Source organism: Molossus molossus, unplaced genomic scaffold, assembly GCF_014108415.1.
Source record: "Molossus molossus isolate mMolMol1 unplaced genomic scaffold, mMolMol1.p scaffold_m16_p_9, whole genome shotgun sequence".
Taxonomy (NCBI): Eukaryota; Metazoa; Chordata; class Mammalia; order Chiroptera; family Molossidae; genus Molossus; species Molossus molossus.
Window position 1 is genome coordinate 22,672,246 of NW_023425403.1, and position 19,311 is coordinate 22,691,556.

The following is a 19,311-nucleotide window of genomic DNA, read 5'->3' on the forward strand; positions in this document are numbered from 1 at the left end:
TAGTAAGTTTATTATTAGAATTTTGTCAAGAGCAGCTATACAGAGAGATAAATGCATTTCTCTTATTTAAAAAGAATGCAAGATCTTATTCGTCTGGCTACATGATATAATAGGGACTGGGTTTACCTTTCTATCTGAAACAACTGAAAAAATTAGACACAATATTTGAAACAATGGTTTTCAGACATTGATAGCAGGCAACACAGGGCAGTCATCTCCGAGAGACGGAAACAGACAGGTGTCTCCGCTCACTGCCTGGACGGTGCCCTGAGTGCGACGAGGGGAACCAGGTGGAGCCCAGGGCCTGGCAGGGTGGGAATCCATTCAGGCTGGACCAGTGAGGAGTCACAGAGGCAAATACGAGAGAGGAGGGCGGCTCTCAGAACCAGAGTCCCCGCAGACCTTCTGCTGGGCACTGCTCAGTGTGTTTGTGAGGAAACTGTCCCAGGGGCCAAAAGAACCACCTGTAAGGAGAAGAGGGAACAACCTCTGCAACTTACCTCAGGCCAGTAATAGTTTGGGTTTTTTCCAGAAAAAGAGGAAAAGCTGTGCATTCATGGGGCACCGAGTAAAGGGCTCAGAAGAGCGTCAGCTCAGTAATGGGCAAAATTAGCCCTAGAGAACAGCTGCCCTGGTCCGGCCTTACAAATATTAAGAGTAAGCTTCAGAAGGAGCAAACTATTTCCAAGTAACTTAACATTCACTGGGGAAAAAACTGAACAATATGTATGGGACTACAAAACTATCTAGTACTTAGAAAGCAAAATTCACAATGTCTGGCATCCGAAAAAGCATTGCCAGTCATACAAAAAAGTAGGACAGTATGACCCCTAATGAGGAGAAATATCAATAGAAACAGATTCAAGATCATGTATATGACAGAATTAGTAAATGAGAACATTAAAAGTTATTATAACTATATATATGTTCCATCAAGTAGTGGAATGCTTGAGCATGTTAAGTAGAGACATAAAACATATTTTAAAAAGACCAAAATAAAGCTTCTAGAAATGAAAAAGACAATGTCTGGGATAAAAGAAAATCAATGCTCCAATAGAATTAGCAGCAGATCCTGCCCTGCGGAAGAGAAGATTAATGGACAAAGAGTCAGGGCAATAAAAACGATTCAAAATGATAGAAAAAAGACTAAAAAAAAATACACACTTTAATGAGCTGTGTTACAATTTCAAGCAGCCTAATATATGTGTTATTCTAACTGAGTTTTCTCTGAATTAATTAAATTTTCCTCTGCTGGGAAGAATGTGAATACTATAGATAAATTAAGTTACAGAAAATAAACATGATATCCCTTGGTGGGGGAAATCGTAGACAGTCCGTCCAGGGCTGACTTGGTATTCTCTAGTGACAGGAACTGAGCCTCTCTATCTTCTATTTCTGCCACGCATAGCTTCCATCCCCAAGGTCACTTCAAGGTCCAATATGCCTGCTGGAACTCTAGCAATTACTTCCACATTCCAGCAAAGGGACTACTTCCCGGAAGTTGCACAAACTTATTCTTATATCCAGTTGGCAAGAACCTAGCCAAATCAAACATTTACACCTAGCTACAAGGGATGCTGCAAAATACAATATTTAATTTGGTTGGTCAGATATATAGTTAAAAATCAAGGGTTCTATTACTAAGGTTTAAGGAGATGATGGATATTGAAAGAACAATATACACTCTCTTCTGCACAGTGGAATGGAAGATTTTGGACAAAGGAAAATATCAGGCTATAGAGGTAGAGATGAATGGATAATAAAGCTACGGTGGGGGACTTTCATAGAAAAATACATGGGAATAAAAGCATAATGATCCATGGATTAGATTCTTCACAAAAATAGGCAATATTATGTTTATTGTAAATATCAGGAATATTTTAATAGATATTTATATAGATTCTCAAAGAAACTGCTATGTGTTAAAGAAAGATAAAAATATAAATCATTTGTTCCAACATGGAATTTATCATTTTGTTTGCTGTAATAGTTAAGGTAATGCTAGCTGCTGTAACAAAACCAAAAAAAGTATAATGGTAAACAAATGAGCTACTAAGCCATGAAAAGACATGGAGGAAACTTAAATGCATATTACTAAGTGAAAGAAATCAATCTGAAAAGGCTATAGACTGTATGATTCCAATTATATGACATTCTGAAAAAGGCAAAACTATGGAAACAATAAGAACACTGGTTGCCAGGGCTGAGGGTATGGGGGACGTGACTCGGTGGGACAGAGAGGACTTTGGGGCAGTGACAGCTCTCTGTGTGATGCTATAATAACAGACACATCGCACTATTGGGATGATTTCTATGACTAGACTGGGGTTGTGTGTTTTGGGGAAGAAGATCTTAGAGGTAAAGTGACGTCATCATCACAAATCTCAAGGGTACATACTATCAACATGACATCACTGCTGATGACCTGACCCAGACAATGCTGTCAGGTTTCTCCTGCACAGACCACGCTTAAAGAGTAGAGAGGTATACCATCTCCTTGAGGGCAGAGAGTATCTACAGACATTATTTGGGATTTTCTACACAGATGTCTGGTCTCTCTTATTCAATTTATATTGATAAATTATTATTAATTTATTCAACCATTTATTTATATTAGTATGAACTTACAGATATTTATTTTATGCTTTGGGTTATAATCCAATACTATTTCTTTATCGTGTTGCTCAACTTGTTCCAGCTGTAGCCACTGGGAGCTCTTTCCGCTAGCTGTGACATCCCTTTGACATATCACCATCATTGTAGGGGTTTTGGTTTGGGGGGTTTTTTCTTCCTACATTGTACTAGTTTCTCTTAATATAGTCTTTGTAATATCAAATACAGTATTTTTGCATTCAATCCTATTAAATTCTGTTCCATTGGAATTAGTCCATAACTCTAATATGCTGAAATAATTTGCCTTTTACTTCTTTCAATTTTTGTTTCAATTATCCTCCACATTTGGTCCATCGGAAAATATAACATCTTTTTCTGTGTCCATTTAAATACTCTATACAAGACAAGATTGATGCTAGAGTCTTGTGGCCCCTACTAAAGATCTCTTTCTCGCGCGCGCGCTCTCTCTCTCATATGTATACACATACATACATATATATATGCACATACATACATACATATATACATGCATTCTTTGAGAATCTATATATTTCCCCACCAGCCTGATCCTGAAGCCTTAATTAGAACTTTGTTGGTGCCCAGTTTGTTCAGATGAAAATGGACTTTACAATATCTTCCAACTCACATTTCATCCTCTTATCTGTAAGAACAATAAAAGAACAGGAAGTCTAGTAGGAGAGCTTCATGTGAACAGCAATAATTATGAGGTGGTTCACTACTCAGAAGTGAAAGGAGAATGAAGTTCAGTGGGAGGAGAGCTCTGGAATTTTATCTTTCCTGGGAAGGAAACAGCTATCGAGTTTGGAGGACAAAAGTAAGGAATAAAAGATGAATTGGAGTTACCTCTTTCTCCACAAAGCTGCATGACATCGAACCGACAGAGAAATGGCACGAAACTGTTTCAAGGTCACATCAGTTTCCATGAGGGTAAGAAGGAGAGAAGAAAGGAGTCGTGCTAGAAAGAGGCAGATAAGAAAACCAACCACGGTCTCTATGATAGGCATGGATGTACAGTTTAAAAATAAATGAACATTGTAAGCTTGCAGTATTAAAAAGAAGAAAACTCCAGTGACTTCAAGTTCAGTGTCCACTTGCTGCCTGCTTTCTGATGCTTCTGCTGGAAGAGCAAACAGCACTTCTTACCAGGAAACGCATACTCCTGGCTTAGCGAGCGCAGGGAAAACACTAGCAAGAAAACAATGGGATCGCAAGGGCTTCTGAGGGTTTAGAAGTGCTTCTCAGAGTGAAGTCAGCAAATTCAGTTTATGACCTGAGGGGTTCCCCAGTATCATTTCCCAGAATACATGTTCAAGCTGGATCACTTTTCAAGTGTGTATATTCAGTGTGCTCAGGGGATAACAGCTACCATCCACGGAGCATCTAGGATGTGCAAACCCTGTGTTTTCCCTAACTCTCATGAAAACCCCACAGAATAGGTGTGAGCCTTTCCATTTACAGGTCTGAACCGAGCGTCAGAGAGTTTGCGTAGCCGGTGTGTGCTGCTAAGTGGCAGTCGCAGCGGTGGTTCTGGGGGGAGAGCCCGTGTTTGAACTCACCACTTCACACTGTTTTGCCACAACCAGCAACTCCTTGGTGACCTCAAAGATATCGAACAACTGTTAACAAAAGATCGGAGACTTTGTGTCAGAAAGGGAAGTGTTTACCTCTCCTATTGCAGGGAAATATAAAAATAAGGTTTTGAGCCTAGTAACTTCAGTGTTTGACTTCCAATACAGGAGGTTTGACAAAGTGGCTATTTACTCCTCCTGCTGTATGTGAGTTCGACTCTATCATACCTGCATTATGCAGCTGGGAACTTTGGGTGTCATAGCTGGGTAAATATGTTACTGGGAATCATAATATTTTACCTGAACTCTCCAAGACCATTCAGAGCTAGAACTTGGCTCAAAAGAAGTGACTTAAGAGGAGATTGATGCTAACTCATTGAACCTGAGACTTAAAATTAACGTTTTTGCCAACAGCAAGGAACATTTATTGAATCTTGTAATAGGTCAGAAAATCCTAAGCTCATTTTCAGGACAACATTTTTCTTTCTTTTTGCCCGTGCCTCCTCCATAAGCCATACTCATACCTCAAAGGTCTAGGTGATATTTCAATCCTTCATCAATAACAAGCTCATTTACGGCTACTGGAAAAAGTGAACAGCCAGCCTATAACATGAGATCTAACTCCCTCTAAACTTGCTCAGGGGAGATTCGGTCTTCCTCCACCTGGCACCTGCGGAGAATATGTACCTGGCCAGTCACACTTGAAGTCCTGGCTGATTAACGTCCTGGAAGAAGCCTTGAGGAAGCTGCTGTTCCTGAAATTTTTCATCAGCACATTCTTCTCCGAAGATAGCATTCTTCAGTCTGCAGCCTGATTGTCCTCCAGTCTCAGCAGTCTCCTGGCATGGGGCCACTGTAAACTGGAACATCTTTTGTTTCCTCAACCTCAGTGAAAGTTGATGGGTTTAATTGTTATTGCTTCACTTAGAGCACGACCATATTTACTGCCGTTTGATGCAAGCTGTGTGCCTTGCCACTCGGGTTTCCAAGGCAATGATCTCGGGAAAATGCTTCTCATCTGTGTCGGACCGTCAGCTGTGCGCTCTTCGATCCGAAGTGGTGACATCACAGCTCACCTTGCGAGGCAGGAATATGAAGGTGTACAAAGGAGACACTAGGGAAACTGGATTAGACGAAGTGTGAGAACAGCTGGTATCAGTTTCCGGAACCATTTCTGTTACATATATGTCTCAGAGTCTGAACACTATGTAGAAATACATAGAGAAAAGAGATGCAGTCATTGAAGCCAAGTAATGCCTAACCAGTGAACTCCCCACTTGGGAATTCCTTCTCCGGTCCCTGGGGGAGGGTCGTGGAGTCGTTGGATCTCTAAAGGCAGCAGACAGTAGGCCCCGCTGTGACTCACCCACCCAGCCTCCACAGGAGCAGCGGGAGGTGGTGACAGCACACTGGTACCAGCATCCATTCGGGATCAGCATGGTTGGCGCTGCTGTTTGGAGCATCCCTGTCATGAATCCTATTGCGGAAGCTCATCAATCGGCCTTTGGGTCATGCCCTAGCAATCTGATTTAGGGATCCATTATTCCAACTGGAAGAATTCAAAACCAACTTCTAGAATCTGGCAATACAAATCCTGGTCTATTTCTCCTCTCTTTTACCTTCTGTGACTCATAATAGTTTCCCTTTTAAAATTCATTCTACCGTCTGCAGCCTTAGGAGACTGATATCTCTTTGCTAAGGCCTTTTTAGGATTGTCTTCTGTTCATCGTTGCTCAAAATTTCACTCGGTGAGATTTAACTATTGGGAAGAAATCTAGGGTATTTTAGCCATTTGAAAAATAACTGGGGTTCTTGTCCCATGGTGAGTACCAACATGGGGCTTCTCAAGTGAGGGGCCCAGGGCAAGGGCCCCTCTTGCCCAGGTTGTAAAAAGGAAGATTGTATTTCATCTAGAGGTTAGAGAAACCATTAGCCCTCAGCTGAATTCCTCATTAACTATGATGTATTTGGCCAGGATTTATATAGAACTACTCTAGTGTCTTTTCTACAATCCCTGGATATGTTTGTGCTGTGAGCTGGGTAATTACCATAAACATAAATATTTTTGTCTGCTTTGGTGAGCTCTTACAAGTGGGAAAGAAGGTTTGCGTTCTATGAATCTGCAGGTCTGGGCTTCGGCAGTGGACTGGGTATGGAATCACATGGTTGGTGGGTGCCGTGTGGAAGTCTGCCCCCCAGTGGCTGTTATCAACTGCTGCATTTCTTTAGAACGGAGATGTGGCAAGGGTACAAAGCAAACAATAGCATCTTGAAGTTGTGCAGCAATATGTACGTCGTTGCTTGGTTTCCTGGAACATTTTCATTAAGAAAAACATATATTTCACAATTTGAAGAAAGTGTCAGTAAACACATTGGATTGGGTTATTTAGCTTCCAGAAACATGAAAGAGACTGTGCATACAAAAGAATCAGTTCATGTTTGGGAAGAATTTCCATTTTTATAGCCATCATATATCCACAAGTGGTCGCTTTGGCACTGTTATCTCCACAAAATAAAGTTGGTCATATTTTCCAGACAGTTTTTCAAAGGGTGGCCCTATTTTCATGTTATACTTTATTTTTAAATACTTTTTTTTTTTATTTTAAAGGGACTGTAGGTTCACAGAAAGTTGCAGAAATATTAGAGTGGTTCCATGTACTTTTCACCCCATTTTCCCCAGTGGTAACTTCTCACATTAACTACAGCACATTATCAAAACTAGGAAATTGACATTGTTACAATTCACATACCTTATGTTACAATTCAGACACCTTATTTAGAGCTCACCTGTTTCATCTGTACACACGTGTGTACATGTGTACAGTTCTATGCAATTTTATCACATGCGTGGATTCACATAGCCACCATCACAATCAAGACAGACTGTTCTATCACAACAAAATATCTCTCCCGTTACCCTTTTATAATCACACCCACACTCCCCTACTCCACCCCATCCCTAACCTGGCAATCACTAACCTGCTCTTAATCTCTATTATTTTGTCACTTTGAGAATATTACGTCAATGGAATCATACAGTATGTGACCTTCTGAGGTCATGCTTTTTCCATGTAGCATGATTCCCTTGAGACCTATCCAAGTTGTGGTGTGTGTTAGTAATTGGTTTTCTAACTATTGCTGAGTAGTATTCCATGGTATAGATTTGCCACAGTTTGTTCAGCTATTCTTACATCAAAGGACACCTGGTTGTTTCCAGTGTTTGCGTATTACCAATAAAACTGCTATGAACACTTGCATATAGTGTTGTGTGGATATACATTTTTATTTCTCTGAAATAAATACCCAGGAGCATGACTGCTGAATCACATGGTCCCTGCATGTTTAATTGTTTAAGGACCTGCCAAACTGCTTTCCGGAGTGGCTGTACAATTTCACGTTCCCAGCAGGAATGTATGAGAGACCTACTTTCTTTGCATTCTTGCCAGCATTTGGTATCATCACTGTTTTTCATTTTAGCTTCTTTAGTAGATGTGGCTGTCCCCACTTTTAATGTATCATTTTGTTCCTGCCATCAAAACGGCTATGAGAGAACCTATAAACAACACACACACAGTTGTGTGGTTTGTGTCCCCATTTCCATGGGAGTCAAAACTTAACTAAATCTTATGAGGATGAACGTTCAAGGAGGATAGGAACATTTTAAAAATAGCAAATTGTGACTGGACTGGTTGGGATCCTTATTAAAATCATTTTTTCTCTGGCAAAGCCTACCAAGTTGCTAATTACTAGATTAATTGAGTTAGGAGGAGAGTATACTGCAAAGTGTTTCGGGCAGCTGTCAAGAAATGAAACATACTGTCATCTTACTTTTGTGTTCGCTTCTTGGGTGTGTTAATATTTGATCAATCCAACCTACTTTTTCTCTGTATGTTTGAACTATCTAAAGTATAGAAGGGAGAGTCCTATCTTCTTCCCTAGGGAGACCTAATTATGCAGATTACTCTCCCTAACTTCCTGTTCTTATGTAGTATTACTTCACTTCCTGCATTGGGGTGAGTGAGGTATGCTAGCTTGGATCCAACCTTGGTCTTCTTCCCAGATGGAGCTCACGGCTCAGCTCCCCCGGTTGCCTCGTTTTAGAAGTAAGAAGCATTATTGCTCACAGATCTGTTTTTCTGTGTCATCAGACCTCTAAGAACATGAAAGACTTTGCATTCTGTGCTCAAAGATTCCCTCCAAATATACGGGGTCCAACTGGAATTTCTTGAGCTATATTTTAGCTGTTATGTATTTTAATGGTGAGGCAGTGTGATCTGGGTAACATAGATGCAGTGCAAGCCAGCCAATTGGAATAGAGCAGCACCATAAATCTACTACAACACAGAGAAAGCGCCTATTGGGAAGAAAAAAGAAATATAGACCTCAATCATTTTAAAGTACCACCATTATACAAGTGTTTAAATGAAAGAGAACTCTAAATCATAAATGCCTACATTTATCATCCCTCATTTGCAAGAAGGAAGAAAAAAGTCAGAGAGAGAAATCTAGGGTGAAGAAAATAGTTAAAAACAAACCTCTACCATATTCTCCAATGTGTCCTATGTTTACTTTTTAGTCTATTCAAAAGGCACCAGCTTTTGAGGAAGAACAGACAGAAACACTGTTCTTTCCCAGAAACCACACTGGTGGAAACCAAGCCGGTGAGGTGTTTCCTTCTGCCCTGTCAGCTTGATGGGGAAGGTAAACAGTATTTGTCACCGAATTCCTCGAATCGAAAAAACCTTGCAGTTCATTGATGTCTCTTAGTAAAAATTAATGACTAACCATGGAAATATTTTGCCTCCTGCTCAGTTTGAACAGTTGGCTTCCTTTTCAGCACGGGGCAGGAAGTTCTCCGAGAACTATCATGAGTCTCAGATCTCAGGTCCACAGTAGTATGTGGCATGTGTTTTTTTGAGCAACTTTTATCAGAGAATAAAGTTCAAAGGACATCAGAATCTGCAACTCAAACAGTCTCAGAGGAAGACAAACCAGGGCCAGTTTTAATGAGTGAGAACAATGGGGGAAACGACCAGTGAATAACGCTCCGTCACTTACACACGAGTTTCTTTCTCTCGGCTGTTACCAAGGCTTCATTCTGTGTAGCTGCAGGATCTGGAGGCCTCTGGTGTGTACTCTCCATCTTAATATCACTTCATCTGTTAGGAATATTTTCACATTTTCCCCCTAGAATCTTACAGAAATATAGAGTAAAGGGTTTGGTCCTGAGGTCTATTTGTGCCTTACCATTCATCTCGTTCTGGGGCCTCTATTATTTAAAACCTTATAGCATATGCAGATGACTTAAGATCATTCTAATAACTTAATAATAATAGAGCCAGGGTCCCTAGATTCCATTAATCACATTCTTTCTCTAGAGAGAAGCATTTATCACATCTCTATTTCCAGAGAAGGAATTATCTCAAAATCGAAGATTCCAATTAGATTCTTAGTTGCTAAATATTCTTAGTTATTAATAAATTTAGACTGATACATGAGGAGTAAGAGACTGTGTGTGTGTGTGTGTGTGTGTGTGTATGGAGGATTCTTCCCCACCATCTATGCTTTCTGCTCCTCCATACCTTAAGCCAGCAGTTCTCAACCTGTGGGTTGCAACCCCTTAGGGGGGGTCGAACAACGCTTTCACAGGGGTCACCTAAAACATAACAGTAGCAAAATTACAGTTATGAAGTAGCAACAAAAAATAATTTTATGGTTGGGGGTCACCACAACACGAGGAGCTGTATTAAAGGGTCGCGGCATCAGGAAGGTTGAGAACAACTTAAGCACTGACCTAGTTGCTAGTTCTCTATTTTCTATTGCTTTTATAGTTTTGCGCTGAAAAATTATTTTTGAGGCCATGTTCCTTGAGGTGTGTATTTAGATCCCCAGGAGAGTTGAAAGGAATGTTGCTCTCTTCACTGTATCCAGTTCAATCACCCCTTACTCTTTCTACAGTGTGAACACCACTCCTTGGCTACTCTATTTTCTACTGGTCTTTCTATTACCTCACGTCTCCATTTCCCCCTCTCAACCTAGACTCAGTAGACATTCCCTTCAATATCGTTCCCATGTCCTTTCTCTGAACTTGCCCAGCAAAACGCCATCTCCTGTCAGTGCAACCCTCTGCCTCGTCTGGCTTATCCCTGGACTACTGAGCCTGCTGGTGCAAAACTCTCACAACCAGAGGGATCGCAGCAGCGCTTTCTGAACTATGGCTGTACAGAGTCACCCAAGGGGCTTTCAAAGTAATACTTCTGCTCAGAAAAATTAAATCAGCATTTCTTGGGTTGGAAACTGAGAATATGTACTTTTTAAAGTTCCCCAGGTGCTTCTGTTAAGAAGGCTGGGTCGGGAGTCTGAAATGGCACATCTACAGTTGCCAGCCATTGCTGGGTCCTCATCTCCATTCTCCTCCTCCTCTGCTCTAGACTCCTTCAGCGATTGAACTCGACGTTCTCTTTCACATCGTTAAAATAACTGACACTAGAAATAGATGGCATTGGGAAGAAATTCTAACTTCTCCCTGCTCCCAATCCAGACCCTCCCAAACTATTTGCCTTCGACTGTTTTTATCCTTCATCTTTACCTTTCAAATCCAAGCAACAGAGAAATATGTTTTAGTCTTAAATAATCCCACTGCCCGTTTCCTGGCTCTCATCCCCACCCATCTCTCGGAGTCCTCACGTCATCTGTTTTCCCACCTTCTTATAAATGTTCCTTCTCTTCAAGTTCTTTCCCGTGAACATCTAAACTCACTCAAATTGTGGCCACCTTTGAAATACTGCCCATCCGCGGACTGGCCTCTTCTCCTTTACAGCCAAAGTTCTGAACAGCAGTCTTTAAGATCTCTCCATTTCATCATGCTATACTCACTGTTTGAATTATTGTGTGCCTGGGTTCCACCCCTAAATATGAGTGCATATTCTCCCTGAATCAACAATTAATCCAAAGATATTTACTATTCTTATCTTTTTTGACCTCTCTGTAGCATTTGGTTCTGCTCATTCCTCAGGGGGTTTTTTTGTGTCTTTGTTTTGTTTTTTTCTCTTTTTCCTTGGCTTCTTAACACATTTCCTTAATGGATTCTTCTGTTCTGATCCTTGGGTCCCTCCTTTTCCTTCTCAATACACTTTGCTTTTGTAGGTTAATTAACCCCCCTGGCTCCAATGACTGCTTACATGTCATAGACTCCCAAGTCATCTATGTAGTCCACAGCTTTCTCCTGAACTCCAGAAAAACTCTATTTTGAGGTTTTATAAGAACTACAAGTTCTTCAACTGAATTCTGTCCTTTTTATCAAAGTATACTCTTTCTCTGTTACTGATCTTAGAGAATGGCTGATCACTGTCCACCTGCAAAAGCCAGAGACAAAGTCTTATAATTCCTCCTCCTTGATGTCCCTGGACACTGATCCTGTGTTTATGTCCCATTATCATAGTTCAGGCTCTCCTCAATTCTTCTTTAGATTATAGGCAAAGCATCTGGCTTCTATCTAATTATTTTCCCATGTTCCTGATTTCCTTTCTCTCTTCCCCTGGACTTGAAGATGTTCATCTGGGTTTTACTCAGCAGAAGTACAAGAGGATAAAAAATAAAATTTTAAAAAGCTAAAGAATACATGAAAAAGAGTTTGAAGCAATAATCTATAGACCTTATCTAGATTACAAGGAAAATGGAAACAAAAGGTTATAGCAGGAAGAACAGGGAATGACCAGTGTGATAGAGATCTTGAAGTTGAAGAACTACTGAAGGTATGGATGAGGTGGTCAGGAGAGGAGTCCAATGAAGGGCTTTCTTTTCACTTTTGGGGTAGATTTAGTTCCTCCTTTCACTAAAGCATCCCTAGATAGAACTTTTAACACTTTCCAACACAAATCTACAAAGGACATAGATAATGAAGCCTGTGGAGAGTGGTGTTGGTAGTAATTGGGTCAGAAGTTATGGTACAGAAACCAGGACGGATCAATAGGAAGAAAGCTTCCTACAAACTCGAGTAGTTTATTTCAAGATAAGTTTCACCAACATTTATTGAGCACTTAATCTGTGCCAGGCTTCATACCTAGTTATGTGCATACATCATTTCATTGAAAAGCTTTATGAGCATCTATGAGACAGGTTTATTAGTCTTTTAATTTAAAAAATTGGGGGGTAAAAGGGTCTTAAGTAATACTCCCGAGGCTACACATCTAACAAATGACAGACCTGGGATTCCAAGTCATGTCTGTCTGACCAGTATCACCACTAAGTGATGCTATCTCATTCATCTGTATTTATTTATTTAGCCTTATACAATCCCTACTCCAGGTCCCATTTGAACTACATTGTATGTGTCTTCTACTCTAACTATTTCCATTGCACCAAGATTTAAATATTTCATTTTCAAAATGCTCTGTAGCTTCTCCTCCCTCGTTTTATTTCTTATATTGTTTAGCTCTTTGCCTTGTGCTATTTTAAAATAAGGCTTAGGACTCCAGGAAATGCTGAGGGAGTTCAGTTGGAAAGCAGACTGTCCACCTCACTATAGATACTCTTTGCAAGCCCAAAATTCTCCAGAGTTCTCCAAAACAGAAGGTTTTCTTAGGTGTTCTCCCAGGTAAGCCTCCAAGCTACCTCCGTAAGAAATGGAGCCTTTGCACAAGGCTGTTTGGAACAGAGTGGCAGGCTTGGGTATATCCACAGAGCTCTCCATGATCTTTAGGAACTTAACTTCCCTCACATACGTCTCTTACTTGTTAGCAAAAGACATTCAGTTGAATTCTTCCTTGAGAACATAAACAACCTGGGGACAATCTGTTCAAAACTTTTCTGGACTGCATGCCAACTTGTGTGCGATCCAAGGCAAGCACAGTGTCTACCAAAGATCAATCATTAAGCATGGATTAGGCAGCAGGAGATCTCAATTCTCCCCTTGGCTATTCCTAAAAATAGCTGACGATGCCACAAACAATTCTCTTAGCACCTATGATTCAGAAATCAATCTTCAAGAAGTAGATACATTTTGGCAATTAAATAATTTCACATTATAATGCAATCTATAATCTAGCAGATACAAGCATCCTGGTGTGTCAGTGATGGTGCCACTATACCATATTATCTTTAAAGGATATTTTCATGTAACTAGCCCCGTAGTGCGCTAATTATGACATTTGTCAGTCAGAGAGAAGCTGTTGTGTATGTGGACTTAGACCACCCACGATTCAAGTCACAGGGCAGCTTTTATTTGTTTTGTGCAGACAAATTTCTGTAGCCAGCCTGGACATTAGCCAAGGAGGCACTGTCTAGGGCCTGCTGTATATAAAAGTCTTGCTTTTAATGAGAAGGGGAGTGTTCTTTATCTTGTTCTCCCCATTGCAGTGCTGGCAGGGGTCAGAGGGGATGGACAGCCTGTAGGCTGAGAGCTGCAGAAGGCTGGCCTCCAGCTTGAGTTCCTTCCCTCGCTCTGCCAAGCAGACCTCTGTAGGGATGTTGCTAGGCCATCCAAGGTTCAGCTCTACTGACATGGGACTAGAAACTCAACGAGAAATGGAAATGCACTTTGACTTCCTCTGTCCTCTTCTACCCCTTGAGCCAAATAGCAAATCAAGCTTTGGTTCCAGGGGGAAAATATGAGACTAAAGAAAAGAGGAGGTGTTGGTGTTTCTTCTTTTCCATCCCCAGGCCCCTGCTCTTTCAGTCACTACCTTAGCGACAGTGGAACATCTGTTTCCAGGGAACCTGACAGATCTTGGGAATAGCACCTTTGCATTCCATGTCTTTTGGGCCCTTTTGAAATGTTCTCACAGTCATGTCATTTTTTTTAACAAAATGTTTCTCCTTCCTAATTGAATTCTCCCTTCGGTTTACTTTTGGAACCAGGGACGATGATAATTCCATTGGAAATTGAATCAATTGCAAAGCACTGGGAATGAGTATGGTTTAAAACCTCAGGTTGGGTTTCTTGGAATTCTGGGCCAAGTCTCTTTCCCAGTTGCTCACAGGAAATTTCGACTGATGTCATTGGAAAGTGTGTGTGTGTGTGTGTGTGTGTGTGTGTGTGTGTAATTCAGGTCACAGTGAGGCCTTAAGGATCCAGAAAAACTCTTGTTTCAGATCATACCAGTGATTACATCACCCTTCGTGTCCAGCTAGTATTTGGAGACCCGTGATGCTGATGAGCCAGGCAACCATTCCTGTCTTTGCCAGTTTGAGATCACCATTAAAAAGCTGCCTCTTTGGGTGAGAAATCAGATTTTTGTTCAACTCAATGTTTTATAGGCACAGACCTTTCCAAAGTCCTCCTTAACACTTTTAGGATGCATGTTGAGATCAGCAACACGGACAGTTGATATAACTCAGAAGAAATAATTTATTTATGCCTTATAGTTTTTCATTTCAAATTTTAAGGGAAATTGATTGGAGTTGTCCTCATCTAAAAGGGGGGAAGGATAACCTCTAGCATATAACAAAAACATCCTTGATGTTTTAAAATATAAATAATAGAGGGAGAGAGCCAAACCATATGCTGTGAGCACAAATCCACAGTCTTCCAGTATTCTGGTGGAGGAGCATTACGCTGGTAATGCATGTATGTAGTTTGGCAAAACTCCACGGGCAAATGTACAACCAAATAGCAAGCCATTCATTATTTTATTTCCTTTAATTCAACCACATTCACAATTCATCTTGCTTCATGCTAACCAAATTCTAGTATTTAATGACAGATGAATATATAAAGCTCCATATTTTCCTAACTTTTCCTAAGCCCCCTTTTACAACCTGTTGTTTTCTTTGTCTGTCTTCTTTCAGCACAACTGTGGTAAATTGTCCAAGTAATACCTTCAAGGTTGTGAGAAGAGGAGAACTTTTCAAGAACTGCAACTTAATATGTTCTATCTCTGACATACCCTAGTTCTTTTTTCCTTCCTCTGGCTTCTGTCTTCTTGGACAAAGTTATTCTATTTTCTTTTCTTCTGGGCTTTCTTTGGAATTCTCCATACAATGTTTTCTGGGCTTCCAAATGACTTTTCTATTCCCCTCCAGACAAGATCGAGAGTGTCCCCAAGCTGGTGCTGGACACTAGTGCTTGAAGTGCCGTATGAAGCATAGTACCAAGCCTTGAAATTTAGTGACTGCTCGTGTTGGATTCAAGAATGTCCTTTGACAATACCCGATCCTTATCGTTCCATAAACCTTCCTCCCTCTCAGTGCCGTCCCCTTTTTTTTTTTTTTTTTTAAATTTTTTTTTTAGTTTCTGAATCACTGGTTACTAGTGCCCCGCCTGCCTCCTTACAAAGAATAAATAAAAACAAAATTTAAAAAAACCTAAGTGACTTTTCTAAATCAGCCATAAGACACAGCATTCTGATTTCTGCTTCTACTCTGGCATCACTTGGTTTTGTTCTGATTTAACACTCTGGTTTATATTCAGATCACAGTGAAAATTAAGCCTTGCTTTTCTCTTTCTCACATGGTAGTGTTTTTTGTAGAGTACACTCAACTCAGTCTTGCCTTTTTGTGTTCTGGCTTTTTAAAATAATGTCCTTGCTCCCTGTAGCCCAGCAGCTCCCTGCCCAACAGACACAAAATCCGGCATTGCTCACTGGTCCCTGCCTCAGCAGACTCTGTTCATAATTGCCCCTCTCATTTTAGAAGCTCTTAATGCTTCCTCCCGGTATCACATCTCTTCTCACTCTACCTAAGCATTAGTGAACCCAGAGGGGGCTGGAAGGAGCTTCCCAAGACTGGCCAGGTTCCTGTTCCACTGGTAGTGACCTCCCTGGCACCTAGGAAGGCATCCTCAGTTCAGGGCTATGAAAAAGGTATGTTCCGTGAATGCAGGGCTTTTTATATCCTTTGTTCATAGCACTTAGGATCGCATCAGGCACATAGTAGGTTCTCAATAAATATGCTAGGAATAAATAAATACAATCCTTGGGTATCCATTTGTGAATGGGAGAATTACTTTTAATTCAAACCAAAGTTTAGCATTTTTATGTCAAAAGCATTATCATGCTGCAATATTTGACATTTTAAGTGTTGTCATGTTCATCGCTGAGATTATATGAAAACAAACAGACAAACAATGGATTTGGGCTCAGCCAGGTAAGGACCTTCTGGAAGAACCATCATGACAGCTGCCCAAGGAGAACCCAAGTTCCATTGAAACATCTGTTGGCTGGTGATGGCAGCACTGGTAAACCATACTTTCAAAGTGTTATTTGATGCTTACGTTCGAGAAGTATGTAGTCACCTGTTGAAATCCACTGCCCTGTGTTTCATATCAACAGTATACCTTTTCAATTCAATGCTTTAGATGTACACTTGGTGGCCTGTGAAATGGCTATTACTTCTAAGTTCAGCATGCCATATAATGTTTAATGTAACATTGAGAGTTGCGATGTACACCTACATGGCATAGATATCTGGTAGGAGTATATGAAAACACACCCACCATTATTGCATGGTAATAGAGTGGAGATTAAAAACGGGAAAATTAAGGCAAAACCTATTGTCTTCCTATAAAAGAAGAGTCTTTAGTAATATGAGATTTCTTCCAGAAGTAACTACAACTTTCAGAAACTTGTTCCTTGGCTTGGTAGAAAACTAATTGGTGATCCAGACCTGGAGTTGGTTATCATGCCTGCTCTTGCCCCATCAAACGTTGAATGGACTCAGTTTCAGATGTTCAATATGAGCATGGCTTAGAGGTTGCTCAGACAACTTTTTCCCAATGAGAATGACACCCTGTGAGAGAATGAGGTTGAGGTCTGATGCCTTATCTTATAGGCAGTTGTTTGTGATGTCCAGGATGCAGTGCGTTTGCTACTTTGTTGCAAAGTTATCTCTCAGTATCTGTGGGGGATTGGTTGCAGTACCCCTTTGAATACCAAAATCCATGGGTGCTCAAGTTCTTTATGTAAAATGGCCTAGCACTTGCATATAACCGGTGCACCTGCTCTCATATACATTAAATCATCTCTAGATTACTTATACTGCCTAATATAGTGTAAATGTTTTGTAAATAATTGTTATACTGTATTTTTTAGGTTATAATGACAAGAAACAGGTTTGCACAGGTTCAGTACAGATGCCTAAGGACATAGTATACACCAGCAGCTACATAATATTTTTTTCCCAAATATTTCCCATCTGTGGTTGGTTGAATCTGAGAAGGTGAAAACTATAGATGCAGAGGGCTGACAGTATAGTTAACCAGACATGTGCTTAATCTGTGGGATGCTAGAGAGATAAATGGGATTCAGAATAAATGGGCAGTTAAAAAACACCTTTCTATTTTAGACCTTGATATCTGAGTATTTGGACCTTAGTTGTTTCTTTCCTGAGTTTCAAATATAAGACTGCTAGAGTCACATCATATGCAAAGACACAGAAATATCAGTAGGTTGGTTCTGTTTTCTGGTACTGGACACATATGGGTGAGTAAACTAGCACTGGGAAAACCCCTAAATATCCAATAGATTAAGAGATTGGTAAATCATAACAACTGAGTTAATATTTCATAGTACTTAAAATAGTGATTATGAAAATGTTTAAATAGCATGAGAAGCCCGGCTGGGGTGGCTTGATAGTTGAGCATTGACCCATGCACCAAAGGGTCACTGGCTCAATTCCTGGTCAGGGCACATGCCCAGGTTGTGGGCCTGATTCCCAGGAGGGGGCATGCAGGGAGCGCCCAGTCAGTGTCATCTCTCATCAATGTTTCTATCTCTCTCTCCTTCTCCCTTCCTTTTGCTCTAAACTCAATAATAAAAAAAATTTTAATAAATTTTTTTGAGAAATTTTTAAATAAATTTTATGAGAAAATGCTTATGCAAGTTAAATAGGACACAAATAGAATATACATATAGTTGCAATTATTGTTCAAAAATAAGAAATAAGAAAGCATAATAGGTAATATATTTTAAAAGTTAACATGATGGGACTGTGGGTAGCATTTTAAATTTCTATATGTTTTTTACATTTGATAATAAATATATGTAATTTTAAGAAAGGGAAAAAAACTTATATTTCAATTGTCAAAAAATGAACCATTAAGTATATAAAAATGCCTAAGGGGGGAAAAGGAACAATGCAAAATAGCATATCATCATTAGATTACTGGGAAATATTTACAGATGTAAAAAACTGATATTATTTAACTGCATTATGAAAAACAATTAACAATTATATGACATGCATTGCTTTATGATGATTGAATAGCAAAATGAGTTTAAAATATACCTTTCAGTAATCGAATCAACACAACTGTGAAAAAAATTTTAGATCCTCTTTTTGTTGGTTTGTTTCCCTCATCTAAGCCAGATATTTCTGTGGGTTTTTGGCCATAGCTGTATAAACGAATTAATAATTTTTGTGGGTTTATTTACTACTCTAACCACACACATCCCTCTCAAATATTTCCCTGGTCTGAATTAAGGCAATTATTCTATTGGAAAAATAGTTCCAATAACTTGGCTCATTGGCTCTAGACTGATTATTATGATTATAAGCTATTAACTGAAATCAATGCTGATGGCCATGTGTTAGCTTCATTACATAGTGTCCACATTTTTTTTGCTCCTCTTTGCATGTATTTTTGCAGTGAAAAATAAAAGAATAAATGATTCTACTCTATATTTTAAAACTAACAAAATATGTCATTTTCCATGAAATTCTCTTCTTTACACAAATTTTTAAAATCTCTATCCTTCCTATTTTTCTGTTCCTTCCATTCACTTATTTATCTCACAAGTATTTTTTAAACTAAACTTTTTGTTTTAGAATAGTTTTAGATTTACAGAAAAAAAATAGAAAGCTAATACAGAGAGTTCCCATATAGACACCACAGCCAGTTTTCTCCATCATTGACATTTTACTTTAGTATGGCACATTAGTTGCAGTTAATAAACTAATAGTGATGCATTATTATTAACTAAAGCCCCTTCTTTATTTATATCTCCTTAGCTTTTACCTTGAGGAAAGAGGTACTAATAATATTAATGGCTAACACTTATATAGCTCTTATGAGTCAGAGTCTTATAAATGTTTATATTATAAATGTTTTGCATATTAACACACTTAATCCTACTGTAGACTTAAACGATAGGGTCAAGATGCTGGAAGAACT

At 39.6% G+C, this 19,311-nt stretch overlaps 1 pseudogene; it reads left to right on the plus strand.

Annotated features, from left to right (window-relative positions):
* Positions 1 to 16,554: 16,554 nt before the first annotated feature.
* On the plus strand, positions 16,555 to 16,934 carry LOC118622932 (annotated as a pseudogene).
* Positions 16,935 to 19,311: the final 2,377 nt, after the last annotated feature.